Source organism: Polypterus senegalus, chromosome 14 (assembly GCF_016835505.1).
Source record: "Polypterus senegalus isolate Bchr_013 chromosome 14, ASM1683550v1, whole genome shotgun sequence".
NCBI lineage: Eukaryota > Metazoa > Chordata > Cladistia > Polypteriformes > Polypteridae > Polypterus > Polypterus senegalus.
The window spans coordinates 31,860,888-31,878,057 of record NC_053167.1 but is presented as its reverse complement, the minus strand read 5'-3'; the positions used below and the strand labels follow the sequence as shown (position 1 = coordinate 31,878,057).

The window sequence follows — 17,170 nt, the reverse complement described above, 5'->3', positions numbered from 1 at the left end:
GTGAGTTCTCTAGGAAGAATTGTTATTGTGCTTTTTTATTTATTTATTTTTTTTTTAATTTCCTGAGTATTTTGAATACTTGCTGTGCTTTTTGACTTCATCTTGTGTATTGGGACTGGTTGGCCTTGAATTGCCTTTGCCTTTTAAGGTAACCACTACTGTGCCTTTTGCTGCTTTCTGAACTTTGTTGTTTAGCAGGGGTTTTTGTACAAATAAATCTTTTATTCATTTTTTTATTTTTATAAAGATTCTTCCGTGCCTCCTTTAAATAGCAAGGATGTGTGTATTTTTGGAACTCTCATGCTTGGGAACTCTTTAGGCCACAGCATTGCACAAATAAGACTGGATCGGTTCCAACAATGCACATAACCTTGAACTGGTTTAAGTGGTTTGGAGCATGTTATATTAGAAACAGAAATTTTACAAATGAGAGGAGACCATTCTCTCCATCTGGCTTGTTTGTTTGGCTGTTAGTTGATTTGCCCCATATCTCAAACATAATCTTTCCATTTCCATTTTCTGGCTCAGTAATTTGCTACAAGTTCACATAACTCTTTGTGTTAAGTGCTTTCTGGATTTTCTCTTAAATGTGTTAAATACAAATCATTTGATTTCCTCTGGGGTCTAAATGAAAGAAATCAGATGGATCAACTTTGTTAATGGCTTTGAGAATTTTGAAGACCTGGATTAGGTGTCCATGTAGACTGGAGAGATTTAATTCCTTTACCCTGTTGGAGCAGAATATGCCCTTTGGTCCAGAGGTGGCCTGCTTGGGCGCCTAATCTACCTTAGGGCTTTGAATGCTACATTGTTAGCAAGTGCTTGGCAGCCAGACTTGTAAAGAAAAATTGCTAATGCAGTTCAAACCAAACAACACAATCAGAAGGTGATAGCAGTGCCTGGGACAAGGAGATAGGAAGAGAGACACCAGACATACAGTATGTTTGTGTGATAAGCAGGGCAGGAGAGATATTGTCCTTATATTGGAGTAACAAAGTGAAGCCTGCGTGTCTGTGAGTGTGGAGATGGCTGAAGGGACACTTTTGTAATTAGTGTGTGTTACATGTAAACAAGGATAGACGCTTCTTTGAAAATGAAGTGGTGGGAATGTGCTCACAAAGTTGTTTTTGTTGCCCTTTTCCAACGTATTTCAAGTGTATCCCTGTCCACAAACACTTAATTCATTTTAAGGTGTCAGGGGAAACTGCAGTGACAGGCACGTGGCGAAACCTGTCCACAAAAATTCTTAATTCTGCTGTGCGCATATGCAAATATACTTAGTCAGTTAAATAATCGTAAATAATCACAATGTATGCACATCTTGCCAAAGGGAATTCTCTAATCCCTTCAGGTACCTATTACTAATATCACCAGGTTAAAAAATTTCAAAAAAAGTTGTATGAGTGGCATCTGGGGGAAGGTACTGTGCCTGTGGAGTTGTACATATCTACTTAGGTTAGTGTCCAACAAAGTCATTAGATCTTAGTCTGGGCATTCATGGAGACTCACCATGGATCGAGTGCCGATGTCCCTGCACCACTGTTTGAAACCAGAGGAAGCATAGATAGAACTCCCCTCCATTACTCTTTACAAGCCCCCTTTTGAACCCACTCCCGAGTTGTTGTGAATAACAACAGAACTTGTCGACACTTCATACGAGACCTATTTTACTGGGAATGGGGACTGATGAACAACACAAAGGTCTCCTCGCTAACTGGAGAACCTGCCATTTTTTGCACATACTGTTAAATTTGTTTAATCAGACTTTCTTTATCTATTATATATTATTAAATCTTGGGTGTCATTTTAATAGACATTAAAGCTGAATTGCAGGAAATTACAAACAATTTCTAACAAGTGTATATTGTTCCCAAACATACTTCTTTTGGTGTCTTGATTAATGGTGCTTTTGCCACCATCTCCTTATATGTTTTTAGAGGGTTAATAAGTAAAATTTATAGTCTTGTTTTTTTTGATTGTTTTCCATGGCACCATTTTGTTTTCATCGGGAGACTCCATTTAGAGTAGTTCGTTTGGTGGTTTCTAATGGAAGCATCAGTGGCCACAAAATACCCCTGTTCATCTCATGGTCCTTTTAGTGCCTGGTGGTACTGCACTTGGAGATTGGCTCTTGCCTGCCAGACAGGTCACACAATGACTTCTGAGAGAAAAATGAAGAATATATCCAACTTCAGCTTTATTATCATATAGTAAAAAGGGGTAAGTAAACAAAGCTGGCACTGTGGCTCAGATCGTATTTTTCATGTCTTCATTATTGTGCATTCGGTTTGCATTCTGTTTATCCATGATCATTTAATTTTCTATCAGCATCAGGTAGAAGGCAGGAAGAAGCCCTGAAAGAGATGCCACTCTGATGACACAGGACACACTCATGCATACCGAGCAGCATCTACACAAAGATTTCATTTTACATTTCACCAAGAAGGCTGTCTTACATGGGAGTGACACATTCTGTAGCCATTTCAAGATTTCACAGTGTCACTTGATGGGTGAGGTTACATGCATTGGCATTGGTGCATCTCATCAATGAGACCCTTTATCCTTTAAGTGGAAGTATAAGATTTTCAGCTTTGTTAATTACCGTATATACTCGCGTATAAGTCGGGTCTTGAAACCCGAAAAAACAATCATAAAATCAGACCCCGACTTATACGCTGTTCCAAACTGCGACAATTAATTTTTTTTTTTTTTTTACATCTTCTCGCCTCCTCCAATCTCGCATCAGTTTCTCAGACACATCGAATTTTGTTGCAGCAGTGCAGTTACCAATTTGTTTGGCCACTCGACTTTCAATTTAAAACCAGCTTCATATTTTCTTGTGATCGAACGCGCCATCGTAGATAAGGGATGCAGTTACGGTAAATGTTTATAAGGGTGTGAGATACAAAAAACACAAAATAGTGCAAACGTCACTTTGGAATATTTTGGGCATTACCATATGGTCACGTGGGTGCAATACGTAGAAAAAAAGGCAGTGTGCTCCGTGGTTACTCTGTCATATCATAATCTCTTGGAGGAATAATGTGAGTTTTCCGCATTCGACTTTTGCGACCAACATTATAAAATACCAGAAATTATATAATAAAATCAAGTTTGTTACTTATCCACAGGAGAACGTATCTGTGAGTATATACGGTACTGTTAAAACAGCTAGATGGTTTCAATGTGAATTTTAAAATTTTTCATTTTTAGTAAGAGTTTGCATCTTTATTTATACTTTGGTACATTATGTTCTAGTTGTTTGATAATCAACTATTATTGTGCCATGTTTTATGTGCTTATTAGCAGCTACTCTGCATGGGCAGGCTAGGAGATAGGTTGTCTTCTGGGCCTCTTTCAGATTTTGAACAACATGTGCAATTTTTGTGTTTTGTTTCCTGTTGTAACAGGGGAAAAATTCAAATGATCTAAGTGACAAAGAGGTGATTGTAGCTTAAATAGGTATAAAAACGATAAAGCTACAAGTCAGACTAAGGTCATTAGCAAGAATCAGCAAAGAAAGTAAGAACCAAAACACTAAGCAAAATACAGAGTTAGGAAACCAAATACGTCGTAACCTAAACAATCGTACACCGTTTAGATTAGACTAAGATTTCTTCCTTAGCTCAAAGAGAGACAAAACTCAGACACTTGCTTCTGGGTACTGCCATGTTTTATAGGAGGAGCTTTATAATATACATCATAAATCACAAGGATATAGTGTCCCATGAGTAGCAGTGGCATTCCATTGCTATCAACAATGAAGCCATGGCAATGGAAAACAGAGCAGAAATCTTATCACCTATTAGATAAAATAGCAAAGCAAAAACAGAACAAAACTGAAATTTAAAATAAACAACAACAAAATCAACAAAAGCAACATGTCTAAAAATGACACTGGCAGAATTGCCTAACTAAATCCTGACATTTGTTGCTGCTAAAATCCAATTGACTCAGCTGTGTTGGGATTAATTCTGAGCAGTAGAGGTGCAAACTAGTTGAAAGATTTACCTTATTGAATACTTTTACCAAATCAAACATTAAATCTCATCACCAAAATGGAACCTTTCCATCAGGAAATCAGTTCAGGAACCCTATTATAGTTTTACTGCCAAGATGACCTGCGGTGTGCTGGCGCCCTGCCCGGGGTTTGTTTCCCATAGACATATACTGTATAGATAGACGCCGCATTCACTGTGTTGCCCAGTCAACACGATACGTCAGTGCATCTGCCCTATTTGCGAGTGGCAAAAGTGCCATTTAAACTAATACAGGTAGATGTGGAAACCGGGTTTTTCTGATGAAAAAACAATAACGTTTAAAACAATATCGTTTACAACAGATTTTGGTGAATCGTTTAAATGCAATTATTTATATCCATTTATACACTAATAATGGCAATTATTAAATAATAATAATTATTATTATTAATATTAAATAATTCCTCCCATATAAGTAACATTTCTTGATGAGCCTTCTTCAATCTCCGAAACATTTCTAGACTTCGTTCTGTTCTTACGCAACACAGTACTAAAGTATTGGTTAATGCCTGAGTCACCTCATGTACAGATCACTGTAATGCCATTCTATCTGGCATCCCACAAAAACGTATCCATCGCTTACAACTTCTTCACAATTCTGCTGCTTGGATAATAACCTGCTGTTCTAAATCCACTGAACATACTACACGATTCTCTCTCAACTTCACTGGCTCCCTGTTCACTACTGATTACAATACTAAATACCGCTCTTAACATTTAAAGCTCTCCACAGTCTTGCTCCCCCTACTTCACTGATCTCCTACAGACTTACACTCCCTCTCGCTCTCTCAGATCCTGTAATTTGAGAGTATTCAGTCTGGCAGTATGGTGCAGCCTTAGTTTGTGGAAGACAGACACAACTAAAGACATGAGCATAAAATGATGATTGTCAATTTCAAACTGTGTTTCCTCAATGTGCTCCTCGAGAAAAAACACATCATCTGAACCAATCTCAGCCCAAACAAACTGATTGATCAAGGATATACTGACAGCTTGCCCTAATGTCGGCTGTTGGATAACACGCTCAGCTACTTTGACCACCTTGACTGTACCCTCAGAAGGAATCATCAAACTTCTTTTGTTTTTTAATGTGGTAGCTTTGATCATATGATGCCGGAACAGCATCTGTTACCAAACTAGCACGGCACACATCACAAGACAGATTTCTCAAAATCCCATCTAAGGGCTACCTCCCACTGCTTCCTGAGGTGGATTTCTTTGGGAAACCTTCAAAAATTGAGAAATGTTAACAGCTAACATCAATCTACATAGTTAGTGATTAAATATGTTTAGCCAAAACGTTGTTTGGAGGCTCACTTGAGCACATAACTGCATAGCTTTGCTATCTTAGCCTGGCGTAGCTAAAGTTAAGATTATTGAACAGGATTTTCAAATGGCCAGATATAGCCAAAACAATTGTTCAGCCTTACCTATGAAATGTAATCCCCCTGGATCTGGTTTGGAGCATACAGTGGTTTGCACAATCCCAAGCAGCACATGAGTGAGGCATCTTTATCCATTACTTCACTCCACAGCAGTGCCACTCGAAATATGGCGGCGACGTTGACGTATGATGCTGCTGGTCATGCGGCGTCTAGTAATTCTATGTCTATGTTGTTTCCTGCCTTGCGCCCTGTGTTGGCTGGGATTGGCTCCAGCAGACCCCGTTATCCTGTAGTTAGGATATAGCGAGTTGGATAATGGATGGATGGATGCAAAGATGACTATCATCTACTTGAGTCTTCCATTATTTTGTTAAAGATTGGATGTTTCACTGATCCCTGATCACTGATCTTTTATAACGGCAATGTTAAGGTGTTACGCTCGGAGAAACGCCAGTATGTAACCAGCAGTGAGAATCATTGTTACAAATCTCATGTCACAAAGATGACACTAAAATAACATGAAAATGAGTTAAAAAAATTATTTTGTATAAACATAAAAAAAAACAGCAAATGGATTCCTGGCAAATGGCTTATGTGTACCTTCTAAAGTTGTTTTCCTTTTTTATGGCAGGTGCGTCATGACAGGCGGGAGTAGATTTTGCTCTGTCCAATAAAGACTTGAAACTTTACACCAAACGTGCTTACCATTTAAATACGCATTGCTGATGATAACACAGATGACTTAATATCAAGTAATGCAATCAATTTTTGCCAAAGCAAGGGGGAGGCTGCACTTACTATATGGTCAGAAGTTTTATTTTACGTCTTATTAGGATTTTCATTCATAACCAATTAATGAAACACATGCCAGGTTTAGGGCACATGAGATTCTGAATTTGAGGAGGAGGGAGCTAATTGTACTTTGGGATGAGTTGAGCCTAAACGTTTCCCTTAATACTTCCTTAATGTTTTCAAGCACTCTCTAGTTGTCGGGGCGTTTCATCCCAAGTGTTCAAGATTAGCAGCTCTTCTTGCTGGCCCCTCAGGAAACTGAGTATACTCTGTAAACTCATCAGTCTTATAAAAAGACCAAACGCTAAACCTGATTCGTGCAGGAATGCGCGCCTGCTGAGTAATCGCAATCTGCCAACAACTCCTCTTTTCTGTTTATTTACTTTGCCTGCCTTTACAGACACCCCATTGCAATGCATTATGCCTTCTTTTGGCAAACTTATTTCCTGATCTTGCATGTGACGTGAGTGCAAAACAAAATAGCCCTAAATAGTCTCTTCCTGCTGGTGAACCGAAATAGTCACAAACCTATCTTTGGGTTCGATTTAAAGCAGGCATGACTGGCTTCAAAATAAAAACCAAACGTGTCATCCTTTCTGGGCCGTTCTAGACTCCGTGAAAGAGCAATGGACGCTCGCGTTTCTACTCTTACAGCATCAGGAGTCACTTCACTGTGGTGAGCTCAGGGCTTCAGGTCGGGTCTCCACTTTCTACTCCGTCACAAGGGACATCGAGTCCGAACCTGCAGGCAGTGACCATCCAGCACACAGTGGTCATCCACATCTGCACTGACATCTACAATAATATAATCTAAATCTAAACATATTTATGCGAATAGTTTAAGAAAAAGGAAAGTCACTATGCAAATAAAAACCATCCAACACTGGATAGGTGTAAATACTGCCCTCTTGTGGTCTCATAGGAAATTTTAATAAAAAAACTTTTCTTACATTTTTTTAATCCTTTTCCAGTCTTGGAAACTAAGGCCGTGTTGAACTCTTGGCAAAACTAATTTCAGGCCAATCGTAGCCTCTGCTGTTTGAATTTCCATGTGCTGATTTTCTCTGAAAGAACTTCACTGGGTTTTCTCTTGAAGAGATTTGACTGGCTGTTGAGGGGGCCACCAGGGTGGTATGGGACATAAGGAGGACCTGTCATGAGGCGTGGAGAGGTCGGTGGTGACACACCTGGCTTCTTCTTCTTTCGGCTGCTCCTGTTAGGGGTCACCACAGCGGATCATCTTCTTCCATATCATCCTGTCCTCTCCATCTTGCTCCATTACACCCATCATCTCACCTGAATGTCCTCTCTCACCACATCCATAAACCTCCTCTTAGGCCTTCCTCTTTTTGTCTTTCCTGGCAGCTCTATCTTTAGCGTCCTTCTCCCAATATACTCAGTATCTCTCCTCTGCACATGTCCAAACCAACACAATCTCGCCTCTCTGACTTTGTCTCCTAACCGTCCAACTTGAGCTGACCCTCTAATGTACTAATTTCTAATCTTATCCATCCACGTCACACCCACTGCAAATCTTAGCATCTTTAACTCTGCTACCTACAGCTCTGTCTCTTGCTTTCTGGTCAGTGCGACTGTCTCCAACCCATATAACATAGCTGGTCTCACTACCATCCTGTAGACCTTCCCTTTCACTCTTGCTGATACCTGTCTGTCACAGATTACTCCTGACACTCGTCTCCACCGATTCCACCCTGCCTGTACTCTCTTTTTCACCTCTCTTTGATAATCCCCATTACTCTGTACTGTTGATCCCAAATATTTAAACTCATCCACCTTTGTCAACTCTACTTCTTGCATCCTCACCATTCCACTGACCTCCCTCTCATTTGCACACATGTATTCTGTCTTGTTCCTACTGACCTTCATTCCTCTCCTCTCTAGAGAATATCTCCACCTCTCCAGGGTCTCCTCAACCTGCTGCCTACTATCGCTACAGATCACAATGTCATCAGCAAACCTCATAATCCACGGGGACTCCTGTCTAATCTCGACTGTCAACCTGTCCATCACCATTGCAAATTAGAAAGGGCTCGGAGACGATTCCTGATGTAATCCCACCTCCACCCTGAATGCATCCATCACTCCTATCACAGACCTCACCACTGTCACACTTTCCTCGTACATATCCTGTACAACTCTTACGTACTTCTCTGCCACTTCTGACTTCCTCATACAATACCACAAATCCTCTCAAGGCACCCTGTCATATGCTTTCTCCAGGTCCACAAAGACACACCTGGCAATGAGAGGTTATTGTCATACACCAGTCTGAACAGACATTGACCACTAGGGGGCAGTTGATCCGGTTTATTCTGTACAGCACCACAGAGGAGTCCATGTTCTGTTAGTTATTTTCAAGAAGGTATACCCAATGTTTAACAAGAAGATATATTTATTATTATGGGATTCCATTATAATGTATTGCTTTTTATTAACTTGGAGTTCCATTTAGTATGTAATATCAATTGGTTATAGAGGACTGAGGGCATGTTAATTTTATTTATAAGTATATCACAATTCTAAAAACAAAACCTCTAAATATTATCCCAATGTGAGCAATTTGTACAATTCAAAAATAGTTTATTTTATTTATGAGAGGGTGCTGAACCGTCACCTATGGCCATGAGCTCTCCGTATTGACCGAAGCACTAGATTGCAGATAATAGTGGTGAAAATGAGTTTCAGGGAGTCTGGGTTCAGCCTTCGAGAAGGGGTGAGGAGCGCAGACGAGATGTTTCTGATAGGATGCCTTCTGGATGACAGCCTGGGGAGATGTTTCAGCCATGTCCAACTGGAAGGGGACCTCGGGGAATGAGTTGGTGTCCCCCTTGGGGATTTGGAGCAGGTGGTAGGAAAAGAGAATTCTGCGTGTCTTTGCTTAGACTGCTGCCCCAATGACCCAGACCAGATTCACTGCAGAAAATCAAAGAGTAGGTATAAAGTTTTACCATGGAAAAATTTTTCAGTGATCAGATGTATGTTAAGTAGTGTAGTAACCACTGACCTACCACATGGATTGCTGTGCTCTGATGGCTAACACACACACACGTCAAACACATGCTGGGGATAATGTATAGTCGGCAGTTCACCTAACCTGTAAGTTTTTGGACATTGGGAGGAAACCGGAGCACCCGGAGCAAACACATGGGAAGAACAGGCAAATTCCTTAGTGTGAGGCAGCTGTGCAACCTGCGCCAGTGTGCTGTCTTGTCAGCCCGGATGTCACATTTTAAAATGCTGATATCAGAATTAGGAAACTTAATATCAATTTTTAAAATGGCGATATCCTGTGATTATCACATTTCAAAGACGTACAATATCAGAAATTTGAATTTTGATATCGAGAAAGATGATTCAATTCTGAAACGGCTTCCCATATACGCGAATCCCGTTGTCCACACCATAGGCATAGAATTACTAGACGCCGCATGAACAGCAGCATTGTACGCCATCGTCGCCACCAGTCGTACCCTGAGAAGGAATCATGAAACCTCCTTTGTTTATTAATGTGAGCAAGTGGTAGCTTTGATCATATGATGCTGGAACAGCATCTGTTACCAAACTAGCATGGCACACATCACAGGAAAGCTTTCTCAAAATCCCGTCTAAGGGCTACCTCCCACTGCTTCCTGAGGTGGATTTCTTTGGGAAACCTTCAAAGTCTGAGAAATGTTAACAGCTACCAACAATCTACATAGTTACTGACTAAATACGTTTAGCGAAAACGTTGTTTGGACGCTAACTTGAGCACATAAATGCATAGCTTTGCTAGCTTAGCCTTAGTATGATCCATTGGTCCCGTCCGCTGTAAGCCCACCTTTTGAGTCCTGCAAATACAGGTGATGTTGGGTTAAGGAAGGATTGAGACCCCAGTGCTGTCTGGTAAATATTCACAGAGTTTTGGTCCACAATGATGTTAATTTGACGCATTCCCAAAATGATTATTGTGTAGACTTTACTAGAGGGCCTAAAATTGCACACACGTCAGCACTTTTATCAGGTATTGTACTTTACAACTTCTCACTTCACTTGTTTGTCTATAACCTCAGGCAGTTCAACACAATAAAAGGACAAGCAGGAGTCAAATCACACATTAAATAATGTATTATTGATAATAAGTAACGGCGTACTGCATGATAACCTGCAGTGAATACACTTGACTTGAGCATTGAGTTTTCATACTCTTTCTTTCTCTGTACGTTTAGCATTCGTTTACTCAGAGGTTGATGTGCTTGCTTCTTCTTTTCTCCACCCTAGCATCCCGCTTCGTCTTTTCTTTCGTCAGCATGTTTTTGTGTTAAAACTGATTAAATCAGTGTTTGTGTTGCAATTACTTAGTACGTTTTTCTTAATTTTTCACTTAAGCTGGCACTTAAGTCTTCAATCTGCCTCAAGAATGATTAAAGATATGAAGAGGTAGGGGAAGTGACGGCGAAGGTGGTAGGGAATGAGAACAGCATCCGTACGCATGCGCCGCACAGCCTCTCTGCTGGCCACTGTCGAGAGTTGATTCTACAATAGTATAAAATAAAAATAAAAAGAGGAATAACCTTAGAGGTCAATCAACACCCCAAAAGCGGATAGTAGATGTCACGTAATATATGTGTACCAAATTTCAGGTCAATAGTTTAAACGGTTTGAGAGCTACAGGTGATTTAAAATCCTGGACAAATGGACAGCCACAGTAGCATATTATATAGGAAGATATTCATAAAAATAATATGGAAGTAAAGTATAATGTGAATGTTGGCAAACCATATGACCTGATAAATAAATGTGAGATGTGTAGTTTCAGGCAACACACAATTGTCTCTGGTCAAGTCATTGTTTCTGGTCAGCTCTTTTCAGGATGGACAGAAAGGCAAGGAAGGTGGATAAATGCTAAAGTACAATACGTGATAAAGAGCGGTAAGTCTGTGGGATTTTAGGCCTTCTGATAAAGTCTACGCAACAAAGAGTACAAAAGGGGGGAGTGCAGAGTCACAGAGGATAAAGACCAAACAGTCCTTCTCCATAGAAATCTTTTAAAAATAAAGTACAATACAGAGAGTTTATGTAAAGGTGGTATAAGACTGAGAGCAGAGGCATCCATTCATAACAAAAAAAAAACATATTCTTTAAATACAGCATATGGGGCAGCACTGGGGGTGAAACTAAAATGGGACATCCTGTTTGGAATACAGACCTCTAGGTAGGCAGTCAGGACAAAGGGAAAGAAATTCTAAAGACCCCGGCAGACAACAGAGGAAAATATTTCAGGTGTTAAATAATGGTAATACTTAATTTAAATCAAGAGTTATTTTTTAATTAAAAAGGGAGCTAATACAAATTTGGAGGCTCCAGAATTTGAGATGTCAAACCGTTTTCAGCAACTTATAGAAATGGAGAGTGACTCTGAAAACTCTGAGGTGGTAGGCCGCTATGTGGTGGGCTTAGTCTGTATGGAAATGCAGGTTTCCTCCGGGAGCAGACACTGTAGTACTGTGTATTGTCTTCAGGGTCCACAGGTGGAGGAATACCCCAAAAGGGTGGACAGGCTCTTGGCCAGAGTGGGGATAGATATAGATGTCATTGTCCATGTTGAAACACATGACATGAATGAGGGTTGGTTATCTGTTCTGCATTCGAATGTAGAATTGATAAGGTGGACTTCTCTGAAGGTTTTCCTGTGCTGCTCAGCCATCCAGGTAAAACCTTAGAGTAGGATTGACAGGTATAGGTTTATGGGAGATTTGGACTCTTTCTGGAAAAGATGGCACCTGGCCTGCTCTCATGGCTTACATTTGGACAGAAGGTGTATTGATATTTTGAAGAAAGATAAGAGTGGGTAGTCAGAGATTAGGGGCCAGAGAAAGCCACCACACTGACAAATAAATGTGAGGGCAGCGATTCAGCTGTTTTAAACATTTACAAAGACACCACCACTTCCTTGTCTTCATGTCAACATACTGTATGGCCTCAACATAAGCATTTGCAAAGGGAACTCGAGGCAAGTACTCGCACTTGATACCAGGATGCCCACTTGGCTTTGCTAGAGCCATGAAATCTCTGCAGTCTGCCACTTCATAGGCAATTATCTGTGAGGTTGATAAATTGGAACCATGACACCTTTGTTTTGTTTTGAAGTGAAAAAGATAGCATTGCTACATCAACGCAAAATATGGGTTCATTTCAGTTGGAATGATAATGTCTTCTGAAGTTTATAGAAGTAGCAAATGAGGAATGGTCAGAATTGTAAATTAACTGTACTTCCGATGGGGTTTAAATTGAAGTGTCCTCATTATTACCTCACATCTTCGTTTGGTCACGTAAAGGCACTTTTGTTTGGCCTATTAAAAAGACTTGACACCACAATATGTGGAGATAATTTTGTATCTATTGTTGTATATTCAATGTTGCTTTTTCTGAATTCCTGTAAATGCTCTTTGAACATAGAAAAGGTGCTATATAATTAAAATGTACTATTATAATTATATTTTTTTCTTCACTTTACAAATGCATAATGCTCAGTTTTCTTATTATGACTGACTATCAAAAGTGAGTTTTTGTTTCTGTTCTTTCTTTTGCAGGTCACATTTTCTTTTGATGATGGTAGGAGGAGGATTCAAACCCTTGTTTTATCTTGGCTGGTGGGTTTGAATGTGTTTATCCTAAAGAGCTATTCTTTGTGCCCCTTTTGCTGCAGAGTTTCAGTGGTTTTAACAACTCATCTCTCCGTCCACACGTCAAATAAAAGAGAGAGTCTTTCTGTTCATCACTCTTCTGGGTCCTCCTCGACTTGCCCTTCCAGTCCTCGGTCTCGATCACAGGGCCGACTCGGTCTTTGATCATGGGGTCATTTGCTTGTTTCGCTATGCCACCACGGGGTCCCACAGCAAATAAAGAGGCGGTTTCCTATTTTAGTTGCTGCTATGACTGGGGGGGCAGAGTCGAACCCTCAAGCTTCTACTTTGCCTGAGTTGGCCAACCGGTTGAGTTTCCGAGTCTGACTGGCTAGTAAGCCGACCAGACGCATTTAATATTAGCTTAAGGTCTGCAGACCCCTTAAATAAATGGCTTGGCCCCCTATGACGGCTGGAGAGGACGGTGCTCGAATCCTGCACCTACGCTTTTTAGCGGGCGAACTGAATCGGCTCGTCTATCTCAGTGAGCTAATCCTCCTAATATCATTGACAGAATGGAGGGCGCTGCAAATAAATGGAGAGTTTACATGTTATGTGGGGCGAAATCTATGGGGTGAAGGCTGGGCTTCAGCTCAGGTTCGGGTCTGCCCCTTTAACCGGAGTGGTCGGTCTGTTTGAACCGCGTAGCCGGTTTGGGTCGCTGTCTTTTCACTGCCGGCCCCTTTAGCGGCGTACACTATAAACTATTTTTCTAAAGAGACTATTTTCTATATTAATACCCCTATACTCGGGAGAGGATTCGAACTCGCACAATTCGTGCACGGGTGGTTTATATGAGTGGTCTACCCGGTTATGCTACCTTAACTGACCCATCACCCTGGCGGTCTGCCGTGCTTTATACCAGCGGAGCCCTTAAATAAACGTGTCCTGTACTACATGCACCTGTAGCACGTAGGTTGAATTAGCCCGTTTATCGGGTGGAGCTAATTCTCTACTGCGAAGTCTTTTATAATTGGAAGTTGGAGTGCACAGCATGTAAACTGGCAATTAAGAAATAATTTGAAGTAAATCTTACATGGTGGGTATGGGGTCTTGAACCCGGGGCTTCCTTTTCGAACTGAGCGCTTATCCTCCTGAGCTACTCGCCCACACCCTTTGGTCACCTCAACGTCTCTCAAGTGTGCGACACCGGAAGACTCAAAGGGCGCTCAGCAGGCACCGCGGGGACGAAATCCGCTCGTTACTATCTGTTAATGTAAACCGAATAACAACAGCAGACAGAGGTAAACATTTTTCAAATCCTAGCGTTTTACTTTTTAAAGGGGTCTGTAAAAGTCGCCCAGGATAAAGGGATCAGTCAAATAATAAATAATAATACGCCCGTTGGGGTGCTTACAGAAGCTCAGTTTGATATTCCATCCCTGTGGTTGTATTAGCACTAATACGGTAGGACCCTCAGTGAGTGAATTCAACTGCCTGTGCTGCACTTGGAACAAAGTAAATGTGCCAATTGTGTCTCGCATTGTGTGAAGAGTTCAGTAAATATTAACAATTTAGGTTGCCGACTTTAAGGATGAAGTCAATAAGAATGAGCTGATTGAAGAACAGTAACCTGGCGCTTCTGTTTTTAATCCATTGTTCATCTTTGTGTTTCATATATTTATGTTTATTTACTGTTTTATGTGGATGTTGTTATGTATCCCATTTTATATATTCCCTGTTGTTTATTTTGTAAAGCACTCTGAGCATGGGGACGGCACTATATAAATACAATGTATTATTATTATTACATTTGTGTAATTGTTAGCATTTAATTCCCTTTAGAAATGCAAAATAGTCAGTTTTCTTTATTATTATTATTATTAAAAATAAGTAACTGGTGTCTGTTCTTTCTTTCAATAAAGGACGCAAAGTATGTAGCTTTTCTTTTGATGAGGCTAAGAGGTGAGATTTGAGCCCACCGCTTCTTCTGTCCTGGCTGGTGGTCTGGTGCAGAGCTGCTCCTTGGACCCCCGTTGCACTGGAGCCGCAACACTTTTAAGATCCATTCTGTCTGCTGGCGCTGCAAATAGAAGAGAGTGTAATGCTTACCATTATTCTTCTGGACCCCCTTCGACTCGAGCTCCATTGCAGGTCCAGCTCATTGTCGGGGGTCGTTCTGTCAAAGTCTTAACCCCTACACCACATCACCCGAGCTAAACGCGCTTTAAGGCTTCGCGCGGCTGACCGTCGGCTGAATTCGGATCTCCTTTTAGATGATGCAGTCTGGGCCGGCCGACAGGGGGGGTCACTTCACGTGGACCCCCCCAGGACCATCTTCTTTTAGCCAGCCCATTCAGGGTCCCGACAAAAGCGTTGTCACTCCTTTTGACGTGTTTATTGTTGTTTTTTTTTTATGAGATCATGGATGGGTGATTTCTTTTCAATTTAATGACGAGGGTGAGTGTATCACGTGCTGTAGAGCGGGGTCCTACATCCTAATGGGGTACTTTTACATTTTGTTTACATTTTTTCTTTTAGGTCCCCCATCCTACCCTGTGATGGTTCTGTACCCTCTACTTGCTGCAATCGGCACCAGCTCCTCTGGCAAGGATAAAGCAGGTGTGGGTGGCTGGATGGTCCCTGTTCGTCTCTTAGGTTCCCACCTTCTCTCTGTGTCTTGTATCGCAGTACTTTGAACTGGCAAAGATGTTATGGCTGGAGACACCAGCAAGGATGTAGCCAGCCAGCCAGACTTTTTTTTTTTTGAGCTATACTTTAGAAGTAGTAAGATCACCGCACACATAAACTCTTATTTTAGATTTATTTTTTATATCTCCCGATGTAGACTGTACTTAATCTATCCATTCTGAAACTTTAAAAGTGTATTTTTTTTAGGGACGTCTTGTTTTGCTTATTTCTTTAAAAATACACTGTTGAAGTCCCTACTTGAACTGTGTTAATAACAATGATAGCAGAAATAAAGATTACAGCTTGATACATTGCATTATACAACTATTCCATGTACATAAAATACTGAACATCTCTAAAAGGTAAGCCAAGCCAATGAGGGAGACGTACAGTAGGCTTTGACCACAGGCGCATCTTCAAAATACAAACACAACGAAAAACAATACTTATGTACTGCGATGTTGTATATCTGCCACAAGAGGGCAACAAGATGACAATTTTCCCTTTTATCGTTTATCATCATCATATCAGTTACTGTCGTTTGTTCCTTAGTTTCTGTCTTTTTTATTTCATATAACACCTTTCATAGATGACAATAATGTATACTACTTAATGAAGGTCTAGTCGTTCTTTCTTTTTTTCTTTCATATAGCGTCTTTTATATTGAACACTTTTATGGCGCTCTAAAAACCTTCAATATTTCATTTGTTCATATAGCTCCTTTCGCACTGGGTACTATTATATAGCGTTTAATGACTGTTCCAACATTCTTCATTAGTTTCTTCTTTTCAGCATATTACCTGTTAGTGTGGACACTAATGTATGGCACTTGTATCACATGCAGTTATTCTTAGTTAGAAAGAGACATTTTTTTTAACCAAAAGCGCATCTTCAAAAAACAATTTTTATGTACTGGAACTTTCCACGGCTACCAGAAGAGGACGACAAGACACCAACCTTACCTTTTGTTAATTATCATCTCATTTTCATATTGGACATTATTATATACCTCTTAATGACTGTTGATATTTCTTTCCTTCATGTAGTATCTTTTATACTGGGTGCTATTATATAGCACTATATGACCTTTCTAAATACTTTCATTCTTTTTCATATAGTGCCTTTCAAAGTGGACATTAACATATAGCAGTTGTAGCACATAATGATATGCTGAGTATTTGAGAGATCTTTTTTTTTTACCATAAGTACATCTTTTTTACAGTATTTATGAACTGCATCTTTGTATTTCAACCACAAGAGAGTGACAATGTGTGAACTTTGCCTTCTGTTGTTTGTCATCACCATTCCTCATTACTCTCATTTCTTTCTTACTTTCTTAATTTTTTTCTTTCATATGACACCTTTAATACAGAACAGGTTGTGTTGTTTATGAGGCCCTTCCCAGTTCAGATGTCCCACTTAAGAGCATTGAATGTTTACTGCCCATCTCATTTCTTTCTTTGCTCCCACTTTCGCTGTCAGTTGTAGTAGATAATGTGTCGTAGGCCCTGGCTGATCCATTCCTTCGCCTGTCTCCAGCTCGTCTCCAAACCTTTTTTTTTTAGAATTTCCAATATGCCACAGGGTTGTCACCCATATAATATTTCAAAAGGTGAGAAAACTAAGGAGGCTTGGTGGA

General features: G+C 40.4%; 1 long non-coding RNA gene across 3 annotated transcripts in view; it reads left to right on the top strand.

Annotated features, from left to right (window-relative positions):
- LOC120515112 overlaps positions 1–14,650 on the top strand; it is a 37,420-nt gene extending 22,770 nt beyond the window's left edge. For 2 of the 3 annotated variants that reach the window (XR_005630593.1, XR_005630591.1), the window contains exon 3: positions 12,808–14,650. This is a non-coding gene — a long non-coding RNA (uncharacterized LOC120515112). The remainder of the gene's footprint in view (positions 1–12,807) is intronic. The other variant, XR_005630592.1, reaches the window with a different exon arrangement.
- The last annotated feature ends 2,520 nt before the right edge of the window (positions 14,651–17,170 follow it).